The sequence below is a fragment of the Cryptomeria japonica genome, chromosome 6, assembly GCF_030272615.1.
Source record: "Cryptomeria japonica chromosome 6, Sugi_1.0, whole genome shotgun sequence".
Lineage (NCBI taxonomy): Eukaryota > Viridiplantae > Streptophyta > Pinopsida > Cupressales > Cupressaceae > Cryptomeria > Cryptomeria japonica.
In genome coordinates this window covers 567,360,158-567,384,744 of record NC_081410.1, presented here as the reverse complement: position 1 = coordinate 567,384,744, position 24,587 = coordinate 567,360,158, and positions in this window count along the sequence as shown.

The window sequence follows — 24,587 nt, the reverse complement described above, 5'->3', positions numbered from 1 at the left end:
CCGAGATAGTTGAGGAGAATCTATCTATGGCTTTGGGTGGACATACATGAGTATAGATTGGTAGTGCTCCAGCTTTAGGTTTTGGTGTGAGGGGTACTCAGTCACAAGGAGTAGTTTCCATCAAGAGTCATCCTCCATAGTTTAAGGGTGGACAAAGTCAATAGAAGAAGAACTTTTAGGGTCAGACTTTTTCTCATAGCGGTGGTGCTTAGGTAGCCAGGGATCATATCCGATAGCGTAATGAGAATTTTCCTACTACTCAGCCAACACAAAGCTTCTAGAAGAGTGTTAGCAGAGGTAGTTTCTAGCAGTCTAGTGCACTATCCGCAGACATATATCATAGTAGAAGGAGTTGTTTCACATGTGGTCAATAGGGTCATATTGCAATACATTGTTCTCAGAGGTCAGTATAGACAACATGACATAGGCCAACAACTTTAGATTCCACTATAGGTGATTAAGGGAGATCACACCGAGTCTTTGCAATGATTGATAACCATTAGGATGAGCATCGGGGTACCATTGTGGAAACTTCAGGTGAGATAGGAGGTGTTTCATTTTCTATATTATTTGATTTAGGATCTTCAGATTCCTTTATTTCTCCCTCTCTAGTGGAGTGATGTAGGCTCGCGGTGGAAAAAAAAGATGATAGGTGGCAGGTTGAGTTAGATATTGGTTCTAAGGTGGCTATAGATTCCGTTGTCCATGGCTGTAAGTTGGATTTAGGAGTTCTGACCACCGTAGCCGATCTTCATGTCCTATCATTGAGATCTTATGGTGTCCCAGGTATGGAATTGCTTGAGGTAAATCAAGCTAATATAGATTGTTGATGGAGGATAGTGCAGTATGTTGGAGACCTAGGATAGAGTGTGGAGATTGTAGGTATCCAACGACCAATTTCTCTTCGCATGATCTCCACTATGCAATTGTAGTAGTGTGTGCAACAAGGGTGTCAGTTGTTTGCAGTGACAATGAATGAATTGGAGGAGGGAGAGAAAAAAGAAGCCCCTCTTCTTAAGCACCCTATTATTTAGGAGTTTTCACATGTCTTTCCTAGTGAGATTCCAGGTATGCCACCTAAGCGTGACATTGACTTTCGAATTGAATTGGTTCCTGGAGCAGAGCAAATTTATAAAGAACCTTACCGGATGACTACTTAAGAGTTGAGTGAGTTGCGACTACAGTTGGAGGATCTGTTAGCTAAGGGTTTCATTTGTCCTAGTGTTTATCCATGGGGAGCACCAGTCTTATTTGTGAAGAAGAAGGATGGATCCCTTTGCTTGTGCATAAACTATCGATAGTTGAATAAGGTGACAATGAATAACCGATATCCTTTGTCAAGGATTAATGATCTCTTTGATCAAATTAAATATGCTAAGATCTTCTCTAAGATAGATCTTAAGTCAAGATACCATCAGCTTCGAATCCATGAAGAGGACATTCATCAAATAGATTTTCGTACTCGTTATGGGCACTATGAGTTTATAGTAGTTCCATTTGGACTTACCAATGCACCCTCAATTTTCATGAGTTTGATGAATGGGGTATTTAGAACCTACCTTGATTTATTTGTCCTTGTATTCTTGGATGATATATTTATTTATTCGAGCACTTTGGAGGAGCACAAGGAGCATTTGAGACAGGTGTTGCAATGCTTCAAAGATAATCAGTTTTATGCCAATTTGGCAAAGTGCGAGTTCTTCCAGCCTGAGGTGAAGTATTTGGGTCATGTTTTTTCTGGAAAGGGTATTGTCGTGGATCCTTCTAAGATTCAGGCAATTGTAGATTGGCCGACGCCTACCAATGTGGTTGAGGTTCATAGTTTTATGGGCCTTGTAGGATATTATCATCGGTTTGTCCAGGGATTTTTGAAGATAGGTCATCCCATCACTTCTGTTTAGAGGAAAGGGAAGGAGTTTGTTTGGATAAAGTAGTGTGAGACAACTTTCCAGACTCTTAAGGAGCATTTGACCAGTGCCCCTAATTTGGCTGTGCTTGATCTAGTGAGAGATTTTGATTTTGTGGTGTGCACTTATGCTTCTTTGGAAGGTTTGGGAGTAGTTCTTATGCAAGATGGATGCGTGATTTCCTATGAGTCTTGAAAACTCAAGGATCACAAGCTAAATTATCCCACTCATGATTTGGAGTTGGCAATAGTTGTTCATGCTTTGACGAGATATAGACACTTTCTTCTTGGGCATTGGTTTGAGTTTCATAGCGATCATCAAAGTTTGTAGTATATCTTTATATAGTTGAACTTGAATGCTAGTTAGCGACGATGGATGGAGTTTCTCTGTGAGTATGACTTTGAGGTTAAGTACATCTAGGGGAAACAGAATGTTGTAGCAGATGCATTGAGTCATAGGAGACATGAGTTGTTAGAGATGACTCTTAGTGTGGATTTGAGGATCCAGATACTTAGAGCACTTCCTTCAGATGCTTGGTACCAAAAGGTGAAAGCGGAAGTGGACTTTGGGAAAAAATTAGAGGGGATATATGCAGGATATTCATTGGAGTTAGATGGCCTTTTGCACCATTTGACCTATATTTATGTGCCATCAACATAAGGACTTCATACTTTGATATTGACAGAGGCACATCGTGCACCTTACTTGGCACATCCAAGTGTCAAGAAGATGCACATAGACCTTCGACATTTGTACTGTTGGTCTAATATGAGGTGTGATATAGAGGATTTTATGTCTCTATGTTTAGAGTGTCAGAGGGTGAAGGTTGTATATCAGCATCCAATTGTTTTGTTGAAATCTAACCTAGTTCCAGATTGGAAATGGGATATTATCTCGATGGACTTCATTGTTGGATTGCCAATTTCTTCTTGTAGACATGATGTTATCATGATTACTATTGATAGGTTGACCAAGGTGGCACACTTTACACCGATTCGCTCTTCTTACACAATCGTGATAATGGCTCAAGTTTTCACGAAAGATATTTTGAGATTGCACGAAATTCCTCATTGGATCATATTTGATCAAGATCTTGTATTTAATTCATCATTGTGGACTTCTCTTCAGCGTGCCTTAGGAACTTAGTTGAACTTTAGGTCAACATATCATCCTAAGATAGATGGGCAAATGGAGAGAGTTAATCAGGTGCTTGAGGATATGCTTCAGATGTATGCCATGGATCAACAATCATGATGGGAGGATTACCTATATTTCATGGAGTTTGCTTATAATAATGGATACCATAGTTCTATTAGTATGTCCCCTTTTTAGGCTTTGTATGATAGGCCTTGTCATACACCTTTAAGATGGGATCGACCGGAGGCTAGAATTCTCTTAGGACCTGAGATATTACAGGAGATGCAGCAATAGGTGACTCATATTTGGGAGCATTTAGTGGCAGCACAAGATAGACAAAAGTAGTAGTATGCAAATGGTCACCATGTGGATCAATAATTTTTTGTAGGAGATAAGGTATTCTTGAGAGTACGCTTGCGTAAGAGTCCTATCCATTATGATAAAGGCTCTAAGTTGGCTCTATATTTTGTTGGTCTGTTTGAGGTTTTGGAAAGGATTAGGCCTGTAGCTTACCGTTTAGTATTACCGACCAACTTGTCTCACATCCACGATGTATTTCATGTATCAGTTTTGAGGCCTTATTTTCCAGATGTGACACATGTATTGAATTGGAATTCTTTGTAGGTAGAGTATGGACAACTTTATTTGGAGCTTGTGTGCATTCTACAATGTCGGGGGACCCTCAAGGGTCGAGACATAGAGCAGGTAAGGGTCCAGTGGGACCCGAATGATGAGTCTTCGACGACATGGGAGGATGCAATGCAGATGAGAGAGCTCTTTCCCTATTTATTCTCAGGCTTCCAGGAGTAAGACTAGGCCTAGGGGGGGAGGATGTAGTATCCCTCCTTGATACACTTTTATTTTGATGCATTGCTAGACTTTCATGTACTTGTTGAGATACATTTATGATACTCTTGGTATATTTTATGGTTTTTTTTATGCTTGATGATTCTAGTGGATGATAGTTATTACACGTTGACAGATGATAAATTATGCTTTATATGGACAATGATACATTATGGACTATATTGATGTTGATGTTGAGATTAATGTTTGGATATTTATGTGTATTTAATGGTTTATGTTTACTTATGATGTTATCATGTTATGAGCTAACATTTCTTCATGGTTATAATGAATATGATGATGATCTTGATGTTATTGATCATGTATCTGTATTTGTGGAAGGGACGATATCATACCACTCATTGCAAGTGGGGTGTGGCATTGCGATTCTCTTTCCACCAATATGTATATTTTGTGACTGTATTTTATATATACATATATACATATATATACACATATACATATATACATACATACATATATACATATATACATATACACATACATATACATATATACATACATACATACATACATATATACATATATACATATATACATACATACATACATACATACATACATATATACACACACACACATATACATATATGTATATACATGTATATATACAGACACATATATATACATATATATATGTATGTATGTATGTATGCATGTATGTCTGTACACACACACACACATGTATATGTTTATGTATGTATAAATATATGTATATGTATGTATGCATATATGTGTGTGTGTGTGTGTGTGTGTGTGTGTGTGTACATACATACATACATACATACACACACATACATACATACATACATACATACATATACACACACACATATACATATACATATACATATACATATACATATACATACACACACACACACACACACACACACACACACACAAACACACACACACACACATGTTGTGCATAGATGTTTGGTGCTATGCAAGATTGTAGGTACTAGACATTGACATGTGATGTTTATTTAATTATTATGCGGGTTGATTTTATTATGATAATTAATTAATTAATAATGTGATGAGTTCTAATGTTTCGTTAATAAATAATATTCATTGTGAGTTTAATATTTATTAAATAAATCATTTTAATTGAAATTATTGTTGGAGTCTTTTTGGAAATTTATTTTACTGGATTACTTATCTATTTATTTAATTGATTATTTTATTTGGATATTTTATATTTAAAATTGCTAATTAATTATTTATTCTTTTATTTTATTTTAATTTGCTTTATTGATTAATTGGGAACCTTTATTTAGTAATTATTATTTTTAATTATTTTCTCTTTGTTTTCGAACGTGGGATTGAAGTGAACCTTATGCTTTGCATTGAATTTCTAATTAAGTTCTTATGGATGTAAGATTTTTGTGAATTACAACTATTATTTTTAGGATTTTTGCTTTAAGTTTTATTTAGGGGTTTTTGAGAATTTTTAAGAGAGTTTTTGCATTTTTTTTGGAGGGGCTGAATTTTGGAGGAGGTGTGTGAAAGATTTTGGAAGAGGTTTTGCATTATTGCTGCTTTGAAGAATTTTTTTGGTGAATTTGGGAGGAGAATTGCTTTTGATTTTCGAAGATATTTTTTGTGCCAACTTTCATTGTGAATTTTGTATTGGGAGATATCCTTGCTCGTTGTGGATTTGCATTGGCAATTTCTGGATTTTGGTTACGTCTTCAATTCTTTTCTCAGATTTAGACCTTTCTTCTAAATTTCAGGTCAGAGGTTTTCTTGTCTTTGTAATTTAGTTTATATTTTCTATTTCAAAATGAAAAGATTGTTTTCTCTGTGTCTGAAATTTGTTTTATGGGTTTAATGGGAGAAATTAATAGTGTTAATATTAATAATTTTTGAAACCAGAATTCCAATTACTATGTAAATATGGGTATATTGGATACTTACCATGATTTGTCTCTCTTGTGTGTGATTTCTCATGTTGGAAAAGAATTTTGTATTTTATGTTTTGGGTATTTTGGAGTTGGGTTATTGTTTGGAAAATTAATTCCCATGTGTGTGTGTTCTTGTATGGCGTTTTGGGATTTATTGTTGACTAGTGGTCATCGGATTTATTTTCGTAAAAAGTATGTTTACTTTGTGATTGTCTATTTCACTCTTGTGAAGGTCACATTTCTTTCAATTGATGTTATCCAGGTTAGATTTTGATTTAAGTAATTCTTAGAGGTCGACTGTGAGACTTGACTTCTACTCCATGTCGTATTTTGCCATTTTGTAAACACTCTTTTATATATTTAATATGCACTATTCTATTTATAATATGTGCTATTGTATTTATTATATGCGTATATTGTGCACTGCATGCACTAATCTGTGTTTCAAGGGCGATAAAACATATTTTGTATGCGCTATATTGAGTTTTATAAGTGTTGAAAGGAATTGTGAAAGCATTGTTTCATTAAGTGAATGTGCTAAAAGATTTATCATATGCACTAATTTGGTGAATTGTTTTTGCTAGCCTGAGTCAGACCAAAGACTTATTTGTGGACTTGAGATTAATGAGATATTTTTCTAGAACTAGTTCATTAGGATTTTTGATGGATTTGTATGACATTTCTTAATATTGCATAAGTCATACTCAGATGGAATTGTGATTATGAATCAAATTTATTGTAAAGTTTTAGATTGTGCTATTGGAACATTTGATTATGCATATTATGGCATATTTATGTTATATTGGTGATTATTGATTAGTGTTTTATCTCTAGATCATAGGAACATACTAGGGGAAGTGGCTTCCATTGAGTGTCGAGGTCACTGCTAAGAGGTTCCCTAAAAAGGATGCTTGGAGGGCTGCCAGGAGACATCTTGGAAGTTATTTATAAATAATTGATAACCTTAACTAAATTAATTAGGGGTTGGGTAGTTTTCACATTAATACGATAATAATATGTTTTGGTGCCCCACTCATGGCCTAGAGTGCTAGTACAGGCTCACGATGAGATTGGGAAGGCCTCGATGGCTTGACTGTACTCCCTTGTCTTCATGAGAGGTTGAGTTGGTTCCACATGAGTGTTACCTACCAAGAGGTTCCACGTAAGGATTCTTGGAGGCCTAGACTACCAAGAGGTTCTTAGCAAGGATACTTGGAGATCTAGTTGAATGTACGTGATGATACTTTTCCTTGCGTATGTGTTCTTGGTCTTAGTCATGTTTCATGGAAGTCTCTAGCATTTGTCTTTGTTTTATTTGAGCCTATGTCTTGTGTGTTAGACCTTTGTTATGATATTTTATTGTGTTCTTTGGGAGTTAGGTGTCAGTCTAAGTTTAGTGTGTGTGGGGCCTTATATCATTCTTCAGGCACGGGGGGTGGGGGTGGTGGTGGTTCCTTTTGGCTCCACATGGTCGGGTGGTTGATGCCTTTTATTTCATTCAGATATTTACTCAGCGTTGGATCTTCATGAGCGTGTTGGATATTTCTATTTCTCTAGATCTTGCACTATGGAGTAGTTGTATTTTATGATTACCTATTTGCAGTAGATGCTGTATATTTGTGATAGGACATCTATTCATGATGTAATATGTAACTTAATAATGACATATGTAATATTTTTGATTAATGTAAAAATAGGTTTTGAAGGGGCCCCAAAACCCTTTACAATAGATCCTTATGAGATAAAAGCATTAAGAAACCAAAAGGAACAAACATAGGAAAAACCAACATAACAACGAGAAAAAACCAGTAAAAAGCCCCATAAAACAAGCAAAAACCAACCAGACCAGACAAAGCACATATAAGGAACTAATTTATGTTTTTCAGGGCATTAGCCAAGTTGCTGCTAATCCCATACAGATCTTTGATATTATCCCTAACATTAGGGATTTCCTTAGCAGATGCTACAACTGCTTTCTTCACACTCGCCCTAGTTCTCTTTGTTGCTCCACCAGGCGTAGCTTCCCCACTCCTAGTCTCAAAAGCATCATCATCAATGTCGAGGTCCACCACTAGTTTGGGAGAGCTAGAGCTTTGAAGGACCTTAGAAATATCCTCTAGGTTCTTTGTAACAGCAGACAAGATATTCGGGATCATTCCCAATAGGTTTTTCATTGCCACTTTACCTTCTTCCAGATATTCAATCTGCGCTGCCATCTTTTTAGCTTTTTCCTCCATGTCCTGCTTCCATTACTTCTATTTCTTGTCATCTTCCTTCCTTTTCTCATCCATCTGCTTCCCATTTTTTCCAACTTCTTCACAACTTCATAAGTCCATCTATCAAACCCCAATCTAGCCTCGGTAAGGTTTTTGAGGTTATCCAGGAATAACCCTTCTCCAACACTCTCCTTATCCTTACCCAGATTATCCTTAGCCATTTCCTTCTTAGGTTCCTTAATCTTCTCCCTCTCTAAATCCATTTATTTTTCCTCATTAACCTTGCCATCCTTCTCCACCATAGGTTGTCTATTGTCAATGCCTAAGCTAGCACTGTGAATTGGACTATCTTGGTCAGACATGTCCTCAGCTTCATCTTCCCTTGCACCCACATCCTCATCTTTCTAGCTTTCCTCATCTCCGTACTCGTTCGTTTCCATTTCATTGCTATCTTTTCCAATTTCCTCTGTGTCATTCTTGTCATCTTGGGTTTTCATCCCAGTGGCGCTCTTGCTTTTTTGCTCTAAATCAACTCTTTCTGGCTGGGTCCGCCTTCCTCCAGCTTTCTCTTGCCTTTCCCTGGAGAAGTCGATAACCTCTTGTTTTCCTGAGTGGCAAGGATTTTGCAGTGCTCATAAATGATCATAATGAGGCCACAATGAAGCATCGGGTTTGAGGGGTTCTTGTTGTGTTTGTTGAGGGATCTCGACAAAGACCTAAAGAGATAGTAGGGCAGGGAAACCCTTTTTTCATGCCTGAAGTGGTTTAATAGCACAAAGTGATATGTATGGGCCCTAGTAAAATGACCCTCAATAGTTATGTATTCCTTGATCATATTCAACACCCAACCCCAAATTTTCTTGATGTTGGAGGCATCATAATAACCCCCTATGGCTTTCCCAATTTTAGCCCTATCCTTTTCCTTACGGCGGAAAAATTTAACCGCATTATTGGAAACTTTAAGATCTCTGAAAAAATTGAACCTTGAGTGGGGCATACCTGTTATAGTTGCTATGAGGCTCGCGTCCAGTTTGAACCTCACACCATGGATTTTAAAAGACCCATTACTCTAATTTTCTGTTATTTTAGAGACTGCAAGATTAACCCTACCTTTATCGTAATCAACCAGCTTCTCCATAAAATTTGTCAGGGACCCTTTTTTCCAGCTTTGTCCAAACTTTTGGCATTTCCTTCCATCTGGAAATGTTGTCTGGTTCCTTCCTCCTTAGATCCCCTCCCATATTCAGTTTCAGAATGTCACCTCTGTTCTTCTGCAAGCTCAACGCTTTCTTCCCGTTGTCTCTTGGAATTTTGAAAATGGTAACCCACAAAGTGTGCGGAGTGTTAATATCTTTGATTGCAATTCTGCCACTTTGCCTAGTAATAATCACCTTTCTATTAATGCATAAATTACTCATATCAAATATCATAATTATGCGGTCCTTCTTTCCCCGTGAATCTATCCTTTCTTAGGAGATCTTTAATACTAAAATTAATATTATCTTCCCCATGCCAAATAGTTTGAGCTTCAAAGTTAACGACTAGGTTCGCCAAGCCATCCGCAACCAATTTTTTTTCCCTAAAGGCATGTTCAATTATGATAACTTTAAAACTAGCAATAATTTCTCTTGCTTTCAAAATTATGTTTTCAATAGACCATGATGGCTCGGTTTCCCCCTTCAAGCACTTGATAATATTAAGTGAGTCTCCCTCCATCCATAAATTGTCATGATTTAGGTTCTTAGCAATAATAAGAGTATTCAGAGTAGCTGAAGCTTCAACATAATGACTAGTTTGACTACCCAGAGGACCAGCAACCGCCACTAGGCAACTTCCAGCACAAATCTTAACTATGCCCCCATAACCATCTTTACCCAGATTCCCCTTCGACGCCCCATCAAAGTTGACCTTTATCCATCCCTGAAGAGGAAAGCACCACACCAGACCTTCCCTGCCCTTCTCCTTACTGGATTTGGTTGAAGAGAGGTTCCACCTATCATTAAAGTTTTCTTTAGCTGCTAGACCATGATCAGTCCCATTGAGACATTCAAATATACTTCTATATATTTTATCCACCACAACTTCAGGTTTAGCAATTTTATCCCTAAAAATCGTATTATTGCACTCCTTCCAGATGTTCCAAATAACATTAGGGAAAGTAATTTCCAAAGTTCCACAATCTTAGGGTTGGGGTTAGGACAATGCCATTACGGCCAGAACTCCCCTAGAGAGTTTGGAAAAATCCAGCTCAGCTTCCACCTACTAAAAATAATTTTCCAAATTTCCTGGCTGAAAATACACTGGTGGAGAATATGGCAAGCCGACTCTTCTTCCCTGCAACAAAGAGAACACTTGTTAGGAAAAACAAATCCTTGCTTTTGGAGGTTATCCAAAGTCAACACCTTATTTTGGATAAAGATCCAAAAAAAGATATTAACTTTAGGAGTTAACTTCTTATTCCATACTTTAGCCCAAATAGGAATATCTTCCATAACTTTATTGTGGATAGCCACAGCCGAAGACACAAAATAGTTCCCATCCGAGGTTTCCCTCCAAATCAAACTATCCACTTTGTTGTCCCTCAAAATTTTAGAAGAAAGCCAGATCTCACGAAACTTTAAACCCGGACAATGCTGGCTAAACTCAATCCAATTCCCATTTCTCCAGTAGTCACTGACCAAACCCCCATGCCTATTTTTGAACCAATCTTTCCAATCATAAAGGATTGGAATTTCCTCCAAAGGTTTTTCCATAAGCCAATAGTCTTCCCAAAATCTTATACTTCTACCATTCCCCAATTTCCACATTCTGCCAGTAGCAGCCCAACTTTTAGCCGATTGATCTGCATTCCAAATTGCAGAGCCATCAACTGTAAAAGATTTATCTAGAAATTCTTCCTCAGAAGGTTTCATATGAAGATATTTCTTTCTCCAGATTAAATTCCACTCTCTTTCCTCCCCTTTTATTCTCCAGATTTGTTTTGCTATAAGGCATTATTCATAGAGCTAATATTCCTTAAACCCAACCCCCTAGAGGCTTTGGGAGAGTAGATTTTATTCCAAGCTATAAGGGGAATTCTATTCTTGTCTTCCACTCCCGACCAAAGAAACTTTTTTTTTATTCTTCCAATTGCCTTCACAAACTTTCTAGGGATTTTAAACAGGCTAAGAGCATACATAGGCAAGTTTTGGAGAGTAGCTTTAAGCAATGTTACCTTGCCTACTTGACTAAGGATAGCCCCTTTCCAACCTACCAGTTTAGAGTTGAATCTGTTAACCAACTTAATCCAGAAGTTATCTGCAGGCTTAATACATAGGGGAAGCCCTAGGTAAGTAGAGGGAAATTCAGCAATTTTACATCCAATAATTCTTTCAATCCTTAATTGTCTTTGAACAGGGGTGTTGATGAAAAACAACGAGCTCTTGTCCCAATTAATTTTTTGGCCAGAAGCAGATTCATAAATAGCCACAACCTTCTTCATATTTTTTGCTTCCCTAATAGTAGCTTCCCCCATGGTGATCTAATTATCAACAAACTGTTCATGAGGACAAGTAATATTAGACGAAGAAGGTTTTAGACCTTTGAGATTACCTTCCAAATTTTTAAAAATAAATCTACCCAAACTTTTAGCTAAAATAGTAAACAAGATAGGGGATATGGGATCCCCCTGTCTTAGACCTCTAGTGCTTTTGAAGAAACTGGAAGGAGATCCATTGACAATTACAGCAGATGAGGAAGTTTCCATCAATTGTGAGCAGAGTTGAATAACTTTTTCTCCAAATCCAAAGGCTTTCATTATCTTAAAAAGAAACTGCTAATTCACTCTATCATAGGCTTTAGACATATCTAACTTAAGAAAAAAACCCTGGTTTTTAGCAACCATTAGAGAATGAATATTTTCATGAACTGAAATAATGGAATCCAGAATCTGTCTACCAAGGACAAAACCATTTTGCTGAGTAGAAATAATTCTTGGAAGAATTTCCAGCAATCTTGAGGTGACAACCTTAGACAAAATCTTGTAGACAAAATTACAAAGACTAATAGGTCTAAACTTATTGAGAGAGTCAGCTCCAGAAATCTTCGAAATTAGAACAATGAAGGTCGCATTCAATTCTTTTAAAAGCCTTCTAGAACCAAAGAATTCTTTAACTCCTTTATAGATATCCGTCTCTACAATATTCCAAAAGGATTGGAAAAAGAGCATTGGAAAACCATCCGGACCAGGAGACTTATCTCCTTGAAAAGAAAACACCGCCTTTTTGATTTCCTGCCTAGAAGGTATTCGAGAGAGATATTTGTTGTCTTCCTCAGTCAAGGTAGAAGGAATAGCTTGCAAAAGGATGTTTTGATTACTGACATCAAGGTCATCCACTTCTCCCAATAGGTTGCTAAAATAATCCAGAACTTCCTTTCTAATTTCCTTATCATCCGTTAGAATCCCCCTATTACAGGATATCCTAGAAATCCTATTTGCCGCCCTGTGCTTTAGAGTGGTTAAGTGAAAAAACTAGGTATTTTTATCACCTTCCTTCAAATACAAGGCTCTTGATCTTTGTCTCCAGAAAGTGTCTTCATTAGAAATAATAGTGTGGTATTTAGACAACAAGCCATTTTCCACAGATCTCAATTCTTCTGAAAGCCCGTCCTCTTGGATTTTATCTTGAACTTCTTTTATTTCAGTTTTAATTTGGGCTTTACTTTTGAAGATATCCCCAAAAGTCTCTTTGCTCCAAATTTTGATTTTAGCCTTTATAATATTGAGCTTTTTGGCTATTCTAAAAAGAGTCATTCCCTCAACCTCAGAACTCCACCAATCAGCCACACAAACTTCCAAAGATGGATGGGATAACCACGCTTTTTCAAATCTAAAAGGGAAATTTCTCTTAGCAAAAAAAGAATTGGTAGTAAAAGAAATAGGGTAATGATCAGAACAAATCTTAATAATAGACACCAAAGAACAACTATACTTAGATAGCCACTTAGGAGATATTAAGGTTCTGTCTAACTTAACTTGAATAAGATCAGCTCTAGTTCTTCTATTAGTCCAGGTATAGTTGATCCCTTGGAGATCCACATCCATGAGAGCTTGATCATTGATGAAGTCCATAAGATCTTGTTTACCATCAAGCTGCAAGGGGATGCCTCCCATCTTCTCTTCTTCTTTAAGCGGAGTATTGAAATCTCCCATTATTATCCAGCTTTTATCAGCAAAATTTAGTCTGTCTTCTGCAAGGCTTCTCCAATATTTAAATCTACCAGCTTTGGTATCAGGCGCATAGACATTAGTGATAACCCAAACAAAGCTATCCTTGATATGCTCAAGTAGCACATAATTCCTATTGATTTCAGAAATGATTTCCTTACCTTTAATGGTATTTTGGTTCCAAAAAATCACTGTTCCTCCAGAGGATCCCTCCGAACTAGTTCCTATAACTCCATTATTTTTAAATATTCTAATCCTTTCCACTTTTTCCTTACACATCTTAGTTTCCTGAACAAGGACCACATCCGGTTTATGATCTCTTATAATATTACGTAACACATCCTGCTTATAAGGGGTATTCAACCCTCTTATATTCCAGGAAATTATCTTCATACTTTAACCGGGGATAGAGCTGACTCGATGGGGCTCTATGTCCCATCAACATGATTCTTCCAACTTTCCTCTTCCCTTTGATGTTTTAGAGAAGGTCTCCCATACTTTTTGTTTTGGCTTCCAACATCTGCATTTTTCTTATTCTTGCTTCTAGTTGAGATACCTCCATTGGGTCCTTCCTTATTTGATTTTCCCTCTTTAGTATTGGGAATCCTAAGATTTCCCTCCAGGGCTGCCATTTCCATATTATTAGATGGGGTTTTGCATTGAGGCGGCTTTGGGCTTCCATTGGTTAATAGCAAAAGAGGTTCAAAATCAGAAATGTTGTAATCTTGCGCTTCATTGAAGTCTTCCCTGCTTGCTTTTGTATAAGATGAAGTAGAGGCATCATCATCAAAACTCTCCTCTACTTTATCCTGACCGACAGGCCCTCCCTTCTGGTCCTCTGGATCATGTTTTTGCGCATTTGCCTTTGTCCTTTTCTCTTCGTCATTAGTACTTTCTGTTTGATTATTAGAACAGGCACAAATAGGTTTTTCATTATTACTATTCGCATCCTTCTTCGCCTCATTTTCCAGCTCAATCACTTCCTTATCCAGAACACACTCTACTGATGGGTCTTCTCTCTTATCTTTTGTTTGCCATTTCTGCTTCAAGTTGCTATCACTCTTGCTATTCTTACTCTTCTTAAGCGGACAAGATTTTGCCCAATGACCCGATTTTTTGCAATGAAAACAAGCAAACAGGAGCAATTCATATTCAATCACTTGGGTCTATTTTCCTAATTTAGATATAATCTCAATAGATTGGGGCATATCCATCATTTGATTAACATTAACACAGATATGGGCAAAAACCAACCTCGATTTAGCTGCAGTCATTGGATCGATTGAGAGAAGTTCTCCAAAAGAACTCGCTATCCCCTTGAAAACTTCCTCGTTCCAGAACTCTAGCGGAAGACCCGGGAGGCGCGTCCAAACAGGCGCCGACACAAAAAAGGATTTGTCAAGAGAAAGGTTTGGAGCCCATTTCTATAAAGCCAAAGTTGATTTTCCAAACATCCATGGTCCTTCACATAGAGCTTTATTCATATCTTCTTCAGAATTGAAAGCAAAGGAAAAAAACCCCTAGGCAAAGCCGCCACATCCACTTGACTGTTAAGGACCCATTCCTCCTTATAAAATTCCTAACAACATCAATGTTAGGCCTAAAACCAGCAAACCTTCCCACTAATGTCGTAGCTAATCTAGAGATAGTAAGATCAACCATCTTATCCAGAACAGAAATAGTGACAACCCCTGTTTTGGGATCAAAAATATTTTTAACTTCTGGTAGCCCTGATTTTACCAGCGGTTTCACTCCAAAAAGCGAAGACCATTTTTTTCCTTACCTCTATCATCTGGGTCCTCGATTTTGGAATCTTTTTCTTCCACCAATTTGACTGTCTCCTTGTCCCCTTCAGTACCCTGGGATGCCTGGAAACCAGCCTGATTGCCAGTTTCACCCATAGAAAGACTGCCATTCCCAGATTTGAAATTTGAAATTCCCTCTCTCTGCTCTCCTTCCCGCTCCGCCATCTTTTTATTTTTAATGACATATGTAATGTTGATAAGAAGACATTGATATACATTATTTATGGACATTGAACATTTATGGATGTTGTATTTTATCTTATTTGTAATTCAGTAATGACGTTATGTTACCCTAGGGAAATTGAAAATTGAAAGATTGGAAAAATGTAGTGAAGTAAAAAATGTTATCTGTTCATATGCTTATTTCTGTTTTCGCACTTTATTTGATATGTTCAATCTATGAATGTAATTAATTATGTAATTATGGAGTTAGTGTAGTGTAATGTATTATTATCATCTTTTAAAAAAAAAATCTCTAATTTTCTAGTTATGTGTTAGTTTCTCCAGGGTTTCATGGCGGGCATTACAAAATGAGACAAATACAAAGAAGAAGAGTAACAAAGAGAAAAATTCTCTAGTTAATCCTCTAGGTACACTCATGCAAAAAATCCAAGATTTACAACAACTTACAGAGATACAAATTGGATAACCACCAAAGCAATATTCATTAGATGATATATCTCCATATTGGTTTGATAGAAGTTTGGTTATGTTGCCTTTCCCCCCCAATTTTGAAATTCCAAAATTTGACAAGTATAAGGGGAAAGGCGATCCACGTGACCACATTAGAGAATTTTATGCTGCTTGCTTGGAAGTTGCTCATAATGAGACGTATCAAATGTGAGTTTTTTCAAAGAGATTGAGAGGCCAATCTATAGAATGGTTTTACCATTTACCACCTGGAATTGGAACATTCAATGAACTAGTGGGCAAGTTTATAACTCATTTGGAATTAGAACATTTAATGAACTAGTGGACAAGTTTATAACTCATTTCTCCTACAACATCGAACATGAGGTCTCAATGTTAGATCTTTGCAATAATAAACAAAATAATGTAGAATCTTTTACTAGCTTATTGCAAAGATGGAGACAACTTGCAAGTAAGTGTCCTTATGACATACCTAAACAACAAGATATAGAAATGTTTGTCCACAACTTAAACACCAAATTAAGTTATCAACTACAAATTCAATGTCTCCATTCTTTTAGCAGGGTTATTAAGAAGGGACTTATAGAAAAATCATTGAAAGCTAAAGGACAAATGAAAATTTACAAGGAAGCCACTAGTTAAAAAAATAACAACGACGATGACAAATCAAGATTTTAGACTAAAAATAAGAACATTGTGAATGATGGTGTTGTAGATGCTCAACATGTTAAACCAAAATAACCCAACCTCAATCTATCAATTCCACAAGGCAATACAAATAATCAAAACAATAATATATCTAAAACAAAAGCTCCTCCTTGTAGAAAATTCATACCACTGGGAGAACCACTTGAATCTGCCTTGAAGAAGCTTCTTTCGAACAATCTTATAACACTTCTCAAAGAAAGAGATTATGAACCCACCGTTAAACCATTATGGTGGAATGATTCTAATTTTTGTGACTTCCATAGGAGCAAACAACATAAAATAAATGATTGTTAGAGATTGAAACACACTATTCAAGACTTGATAGGTAGTGGAGATATATCAATTGATGGATACAAATCTAACGAAGAACATGTGAAATTCAAGGATCCACTTCTAAACTATGAAAACGAAAGCCCCTCAAAGTCAAGCAAAAATAAAGTCTATTACACAAATGAATCATATGATTACATCATTAATCACATATCTGAATGTGACTCATATGCAAATGTGATTACAATTAAGAATAAAATTGAATGTAATGTTACCACCCATCAAGGAAAGGTTAATCTTTAAGGATCCCTCCCAAACCATCTTCTATATCCAATCAATATAATGTCCTATATCAACTAAAAAATACACCAACCCATATATCTACTTTAGATCTTTTACGTCTTTCACCATCTCACAAAGCTATCTTAGAAAAGTCTCTACATGAAACTACCGTACCCCTAGATCTTGACAAAGCATAGTTTCAAGCCATGGTGGGACATCTCACCACAACACATTTTCTATCTTTTACTAAAAATGATGGCACAACCATTAATCAACCTCACAATGCACCCCTCCATATTGAAGTACTTATCCATAAACATAGAATCAAACGAGTCCTTATAGATGGAGGAGTTGATTTAAATATCTACATTTTCAAATTAGTCCTCGAGTTTTCTAAAATTGACGTAGATCCAAAGAAGAAAATCAATATACAGGCTTATGATGAAGAAGAAAGAGCTTCTAAAGGATCTGTTATTTTACCCATAAGAGTTGGATTAGTGGAAAAAGATGTGGTTTTCCAAATTCTTGATCTTGACTTCACATACAATATACTCCTTGGACGTCCTTTGATTCATGCAATGTAACTTGTGCCATCTACATATCATCAATATTTAAAATTTCCCCATAATGGTCAAGAAATAACCATCCAAGGAGATCCCAATCCCTTTTAGTATTACAATACCATTAGGTCTAAACCTAAAGTCATTGTACTTAGTAACTGTGAAGCCTCATCCTCCACTTCTCATATTGACACAACTTCATTACCTTCAACATCCAAATTCACAAAACCAAAGCTTAAGCTTAAAGAGAAGGGTATGAATTAATACTCTATTGAACAAACCTTTTTGCATTTCCCAGTTACGTCCTTCACCTAAGTCTTATGGCAAACCATCTATGGGAAAAGAACAACCCTCGATTCCTATGAAGAAACTTGAAGGTCCTTTTATCAAATGAGAAAATTTGTTAAATGAAAGTGAAGAGAAAGACATCAAAGCATGGCTATAAAAAGATGAAGAAAGGGATTTGAAAACCCAAAAGTAGAAATAAAATTACAAATTCAACAATATGGCAAGGGTTTTACTATAATGCAAAGAATGGGATATAATGACCATAGTCCCATAGGATTAAGAAAGGAAGGTCTCATTTAACCAATACAACTTCATCTACAAGAGACACAAAAGGATTAGGTTACAAAAGAAATATCATAGAAAAAGCTACTGCCGATTTAATTGAGAAAATTCATAAATTGTAAGAAGACTGCGAGACAAATTCTCACAAATGGGAGGGACTTTCTGAGGTTTGTTTTGAAGATAAGTATGTGGATGTGATTCAGTCTTACCATTCTACCAAAATATGCCATGAGGGATAAAGTTTAGGGTCTAGATCACTAGAGATAGATTCACAAAATATCAAGAGTGACTCCTATGAGGAAGGTCAGATATATGATGTGATGGATAATCTTGAGGTGAGTATCGATTTTGACCTTGAAGATATTATCATAAACCTTGAAAAATTCTACATTTTAACCATTATATCCCTTGATCTTGATAAGCTGGATGCCCTCTTTCCACTCGTACATCCTAAACTCATAGATTGGGAGCAACAAACCATACTTGAACTTGATACCTTTTACAATGACAATGCTATTATTGATTATTTGAGCCGTAAAGATTATTTTTTTGCAAGAGATTATGAGACAAGCTTTACTTATGAACTCAATAATGTGGCTTCTTTTGGAGAAAATGTGAAGCCTTTTGGTCACAAAAATATGATAATTAAAGATAGATCTAATGGTGAAAACCACAAATTGGTAGTATTAGATCATAAAAAAGATAAATTAAAGGACACGTCCAATGATGAAAACCTCTCTTAGGTACCAAAGGATGGAAGGCTTGACATTATTCCCCAACTATTATATCAGGAAAGGTTTTCATTAGTCATTGAACTGGTAGAACCTGTGAATATTGGAATAGAAGATAATCCTAAGATCATTCATCTGACATCTTTGTCAAAGCAAGAAAATAAAAAAACTGTCAAATTCTTTAAGAATAGACAAATCAATTTTTCTTGGTCCTATGTGGATATGCCAATCTTGGATCTAGATCTTATTATGCATCATTTATCAATAGATCTAGGAGCTAAACTAGTAAAGAAAAAATTGAGGAAGATGCATCCGCATATAGCCCTTTTGGTAAAAGCAGAATTGAAGAAGTTGTTGGATGTAGGATTTATTAGATCAATTGATTATGTTGAATAGATATCCAACATTGTCCCTATTTATAAACTTTCCAAGAGCATTAGAGTGTGTGAAGATTTCTAAGATTTGAATAAAGCATTGCCAAAGGATGATTTTCATTTACCCAACATAGATATCATTATGGATTTGACAATGGGACATGCTATGCTATCTTTAATGGATGGATTTTTTGGTTACAATCAAATTAAGATAGCACCTGAGGACCAAGATAAAATAACTTTCACCTGTCCGTGGGTTATATATTGCTGGAATATTATGTTGTTTGGTCTAAAGAATGCAGGAGCAACTTATCAAAGAGAAATGACTACCATCTTCTATGATAGGATGCATACCTTTATGGAAGATTATGTAGCTGATATTTTGGGCAAGTCATTTACACGAGAAGAACATTTGAGCATAATTGATAAGATCTTTCAAAGGTTGGAAAAGTTTAATGTCTGTCTAAATCCAAAAAAGTGTGTGCTCATAGTCACATCTAGAAAAAATTTAGGATATATAGTCTCAACAAATGGAATTGAGGTGGACCATGTAAAGGTCAAACCTATCATGTAAATGCCACCACCTAATAACTTTAGTCAGTTGAGATCACTCCAAGGCAAGTTGCAGTCAATCCATAGGTTCATCTCATAGCTAGCAGATAAATGTCATCACTTTGCTCATCTATTACAAAATAATGTACCTTTCAAATGAGATGAGAAGTGTGAAGAATCCTTTAAGTTATTGAAAGAATATCTAATGAATCTACTAATCCTAATATCACCAATAGAAGGAAAACCACTCTTGTTATATATCTCAACTACTAAAGTATCTCTAGGAGCTCTATTAGCCCAATAAGATTTTGATGGAAAGGAACAAGAAATCTATTACATTTGTCAGACTCTAGTTGGCTATGAATTAAATTATACACCAATTGAGTGAGCATGTTTGGCTGTAGTGTTTGCATCAAAAAAATTGTGCCATTACATATTAACTCATCCCATCAAACTTGTAGCCAAGATAGATCCATTGAAATATTTCCTCAGTAAAATGACTTTAATAGGAAGACTAGAAAAGTGGGTTATGATCCTAAGCGAGTTTGACATAGAGTATGTGGACAAAAAGGATATCAAGGGACACAAGATTTCTAATAAATTGGTAGAGGCACCAATAATTGATGATAATCCATTACATTATAAATTTCTAGATGAAGTTATTCTTACTGTCATTAATCAACCATGGAAGCTCTATTTTGATGGATCTTATAGACAACATGGATCAGGACCTGACATTCTATTTGTTACTCCACAAGGAGATACTATACCCAAATTTTACAGATTATTATTTCCTTGTAGAAAAAATATGGTTGAGTATGAAGCACTTGTCACTGGAATCAATATGGTGGTAGAATGGAAGATAATAGAGTTTAATATCTATGGAGGGTCTCAATTAGTGATTAATCAAGTGAATGATGAGTACCAGATAAAGGATGAGAAGTTGATGCCATACAAGTGTATGGTAGATGACTTTAAGATGTATTTTGTCATCATTCTGTTAGATAGTTTAGATAATCGAAAGACAACTTAAAGGGGGGGTGATTCAGTTATCACAGATTACAAGAACATTCAACAATTAAAACTTTAATACCGAAACCCAAAACAATAATACCGGAATAGCAGTTAATCCAATTAAGCATAAACGATAATCACATAATAAAAGTCATCCACACAAGACCAAGATTTGTATGTGGAAAACCCAGTAAAGGGAAAAACCATGGTGGGAAGCCTACCCACAATCAGATAATACTTTTGCAGTAAGTATGTGAACTACAATGAAGGGGCCTGCACTTGCAGAAAGGCCAACAACCTAGAGCACACTGCTCATCATAAAAGGAGACTCACTGACTACATATAAATATAGACTACAATCTGGAGAAGTATTGAACTGCAAAAGATAGCATCTCCTATGCCTAAGTACAGTTTCGGCTAAGATCAATACTGAAGGACTAAATCCTCTTACACAAACCCAATTTTATCTCCAATGATCGACCAAATTCTCTACCTGAATGATATTACATTATTCACACATTACATTCCTTGACCATGACCTCTTACATTAACCATGATGATCTACAATGAGATCTTACATCTTATATATACAAACCCTCAACCATAAACAATTAGGTCGACCACCAGATAATAAACTAATTACACATTTACAAGCCATGTCATCCTTAGACCAAATAAGTAATTAACAACACATAAGACATCCCGAAAATACAACAATAGATCCTATCCACACGTTACATTAATGCCAGTCCATGACCTAGATCAACCGAGACCAAGTATAGGTCCACATGCTTCAACAATGATCTCCAACTGCCAAGTCTCAAACATGGTCACCAACAACATCTAAAAACTCCATCAAAAGCTGCACCAACACCACTTATGCAATTCATCAAAGATCTCCACCAAAATCTCTATCGATGAAACCCTCGCCGAAACCAGAAACCAATCTTCTAAGCAAGTAGGATAACATCCAATCACCAAACCAAAACCAACTAAACAAATATGAGTATAAGTATTATGAACAAGCTAATTCCATCACCAGACTATACTGGAGCCTACCGAATCATGTCGGATCCAAGTTAACCAAAAACCACTCATCCTATTGGGACCATAAGGGTACCGATAAAGAATCCAAACAACTAGTGTTGACATCAATGATAAAACATCAATGCAACACATAATCAATTCCACCAAATGGCCAACAATCTCCCCCTTTGGAATTGATGGCAACACTAGATGTGAAAACATCTAAGTACCAAGAAATGCCAAACAAGTCTCCCCATGTGCAAGACAACCAAGAATAGCTTGCATATACCTCTGAATATCAATATCTCTCCCCCTGTGAATAATATTTCTCCCCCTTTGATATTTACTTTTTCACATCACTATCTCTCCCCCTTTGACATCAATGCCAAAAATATGACAGAAATATCAAAGCAAAAACATAAGCCTCTGAATCTCAAAGCCGACTACTCCCCCTGAGCAGTAGCATCCCACATCAGTGCCAAAATGAATAGTATCTATGATAATGCATGTCAGACTGATGCCAAACCACATCAATCAAGTCTCTATCAGAGGGGTAGAAACCCCCAATCTATCTCTCAGGTACTCAAATAATTCCTTGGAAAAAGGTTTAGTGAAAATACCTGCAATCTGTTCTTTAGTGTTCACATAAACCAGTCTAACTTCATTTGCTTCTACCTTCTCCTTCATAAAGTTATACTTGGTAGATATGTGCTTTGTCTTAGAATTAAATACCAGATTCTTTGATATATCAATATCAGCAGAGTTATCATAGTGAATAACTACCAGTGCATTAGAATCCACCTTTATATCCTTCAACATTTGCTTCATCCATAAAACTTGTGTACAGTTAGTAGCAACAACAGCATACTCAGCTTCAACAATAGATAGAGAAGTACATGACTGTTTCTTGCTGATCCATGAAACCAACTTCTTTCCAAGAAAGAAAGCTCCACTGGAAGTACTTTTCCAGTCATCAACATCTCCAGCCCAATCAACATCTGTATATGCACATAAAGTAAAGTTATCATCCTTAGGGTACCACAAGCCATATTCTTATGTACCTTGTAAGTATCTAAAAATCCTTTTCACTGCAATCTCATGATTTTCTCTAGGATCACTCTGAAATCTTGAAATAATACAAACTCATTCATAATGTCAAGCCTAGTCTAAGTCAAATAAAGTAGACCTCCAATCATAGACTTGTATCTTGTAGGATTTAATGGTCCAGAAACATCTTTTCTTGTCAATCTCTCACTTGTAACCATAGGTGTACTTACTGGTTTAGAATCTCCCATACCAAATTTCTTCAACAATTCCTTAGCATATTTATTTTGATAGATAAAAATACCTTTGTCAGTTTGAGTAATCTGCAAACCTAAGAAAAATTTCATCTTACCAATCATAGACATCTCAAATTCTTTCTCCATATTCTTAGAAAATTCTATGCACAATTTATCTTCACCTCCAAAAATAATGTCATCAACAAATACTTCAACAATCAGTATATCAACATCAATGATTTTATATATAAATTACTGTCAGCACTGCCCTTAGTAAAACCAAGCTTCAAAAGATATTTATCCAACCTTGCATACCAAGCTCTAGGTGCTTGTTTTAATCCATATAAAGCTTTCCTTAACCTGCAAACCATATCTATATCATCTGATAGTAAAAAACCATCAGGTTGCTCAATATAAACTTCCTCATTAAGATACCCATTCAAAAATGCACATTTAACATCCATCTGATAAACCTTGTAGTTTTTATAAGCAACATAGGCAAGAAATAATCTTACAACTTCAATCCTAGCTACCGATGCAAAAGTCTCTCCATAATCTATTCCTTCCTTTTGAGAATATCCTTTACAAACCAATATAGCCTTATTCCTTATAACTTGACCATCCTCATTCAATTTATTTCTAAGAACCCATTTAGTTCCAATAACATTTTTATGTTTAGGCCGGGGAACCAAAGTCCATGTGTTATTTTTCTCAATCTGATCTAATTTTTCTTCCATATCTTTTTATTCAAGATTCATCTTTACATGCCTCAATTACTGATACCGGTTCAACTTGTAAAATTAAACATACCTCATTAGTTGCCAGTCTTCTTCTTGTCATCACTCCATTGCTCTTATCCCTAATGATTTGATCTTTAGAATGATTCAATCTTACATACCTAGGAGTCTTCTGACTCTCTGTTCCTCTTCCCTATTCTTCAGTTACTGCAGAATTATCTGATGTTGTCGGAGTAACTGGTTCAACTCTCTGTTTTGGTAAAGGTGCTACTAGTTCAGATATAATCATTTCCACTACCTGTTCCTTCTCATAAACTCTTATTTGAATTTTGCAGTTCATCTACTTTGACATTAGCACTCTCCACAATTCTTTGCAATCTCTTGTTATAACATCTATATGCTTTACTTTTATTAGAGTAACCAAGAAATATTCTTTCATCACTTCTAAAATCAAATTTCCCAATGGTATCATCTCTCCTGATATAGCATTTACTACCAAAAGTTCTGAAATACTTAATTGTAGGTGTATTACCAAACCATAATTTATAAGACGTATTACCGGTTTCTCCTTTGATATGTACTTTGTTGAATGTATAAACCATTGTACTCACTGCTTCTCTCTAGTAGATATGAGGTAGACTCGCTTCCATCATCATTATTCTAGCAACATCCAAGATAGTTATGTTCTTCCTTTCCACAACTCCATTTTGCTGAGGTGTCCGGGGAGCAGAAAATTGTCTTCTTATACCATGCTTGTGACAAAAGTTAGTAAACTCACCGTATG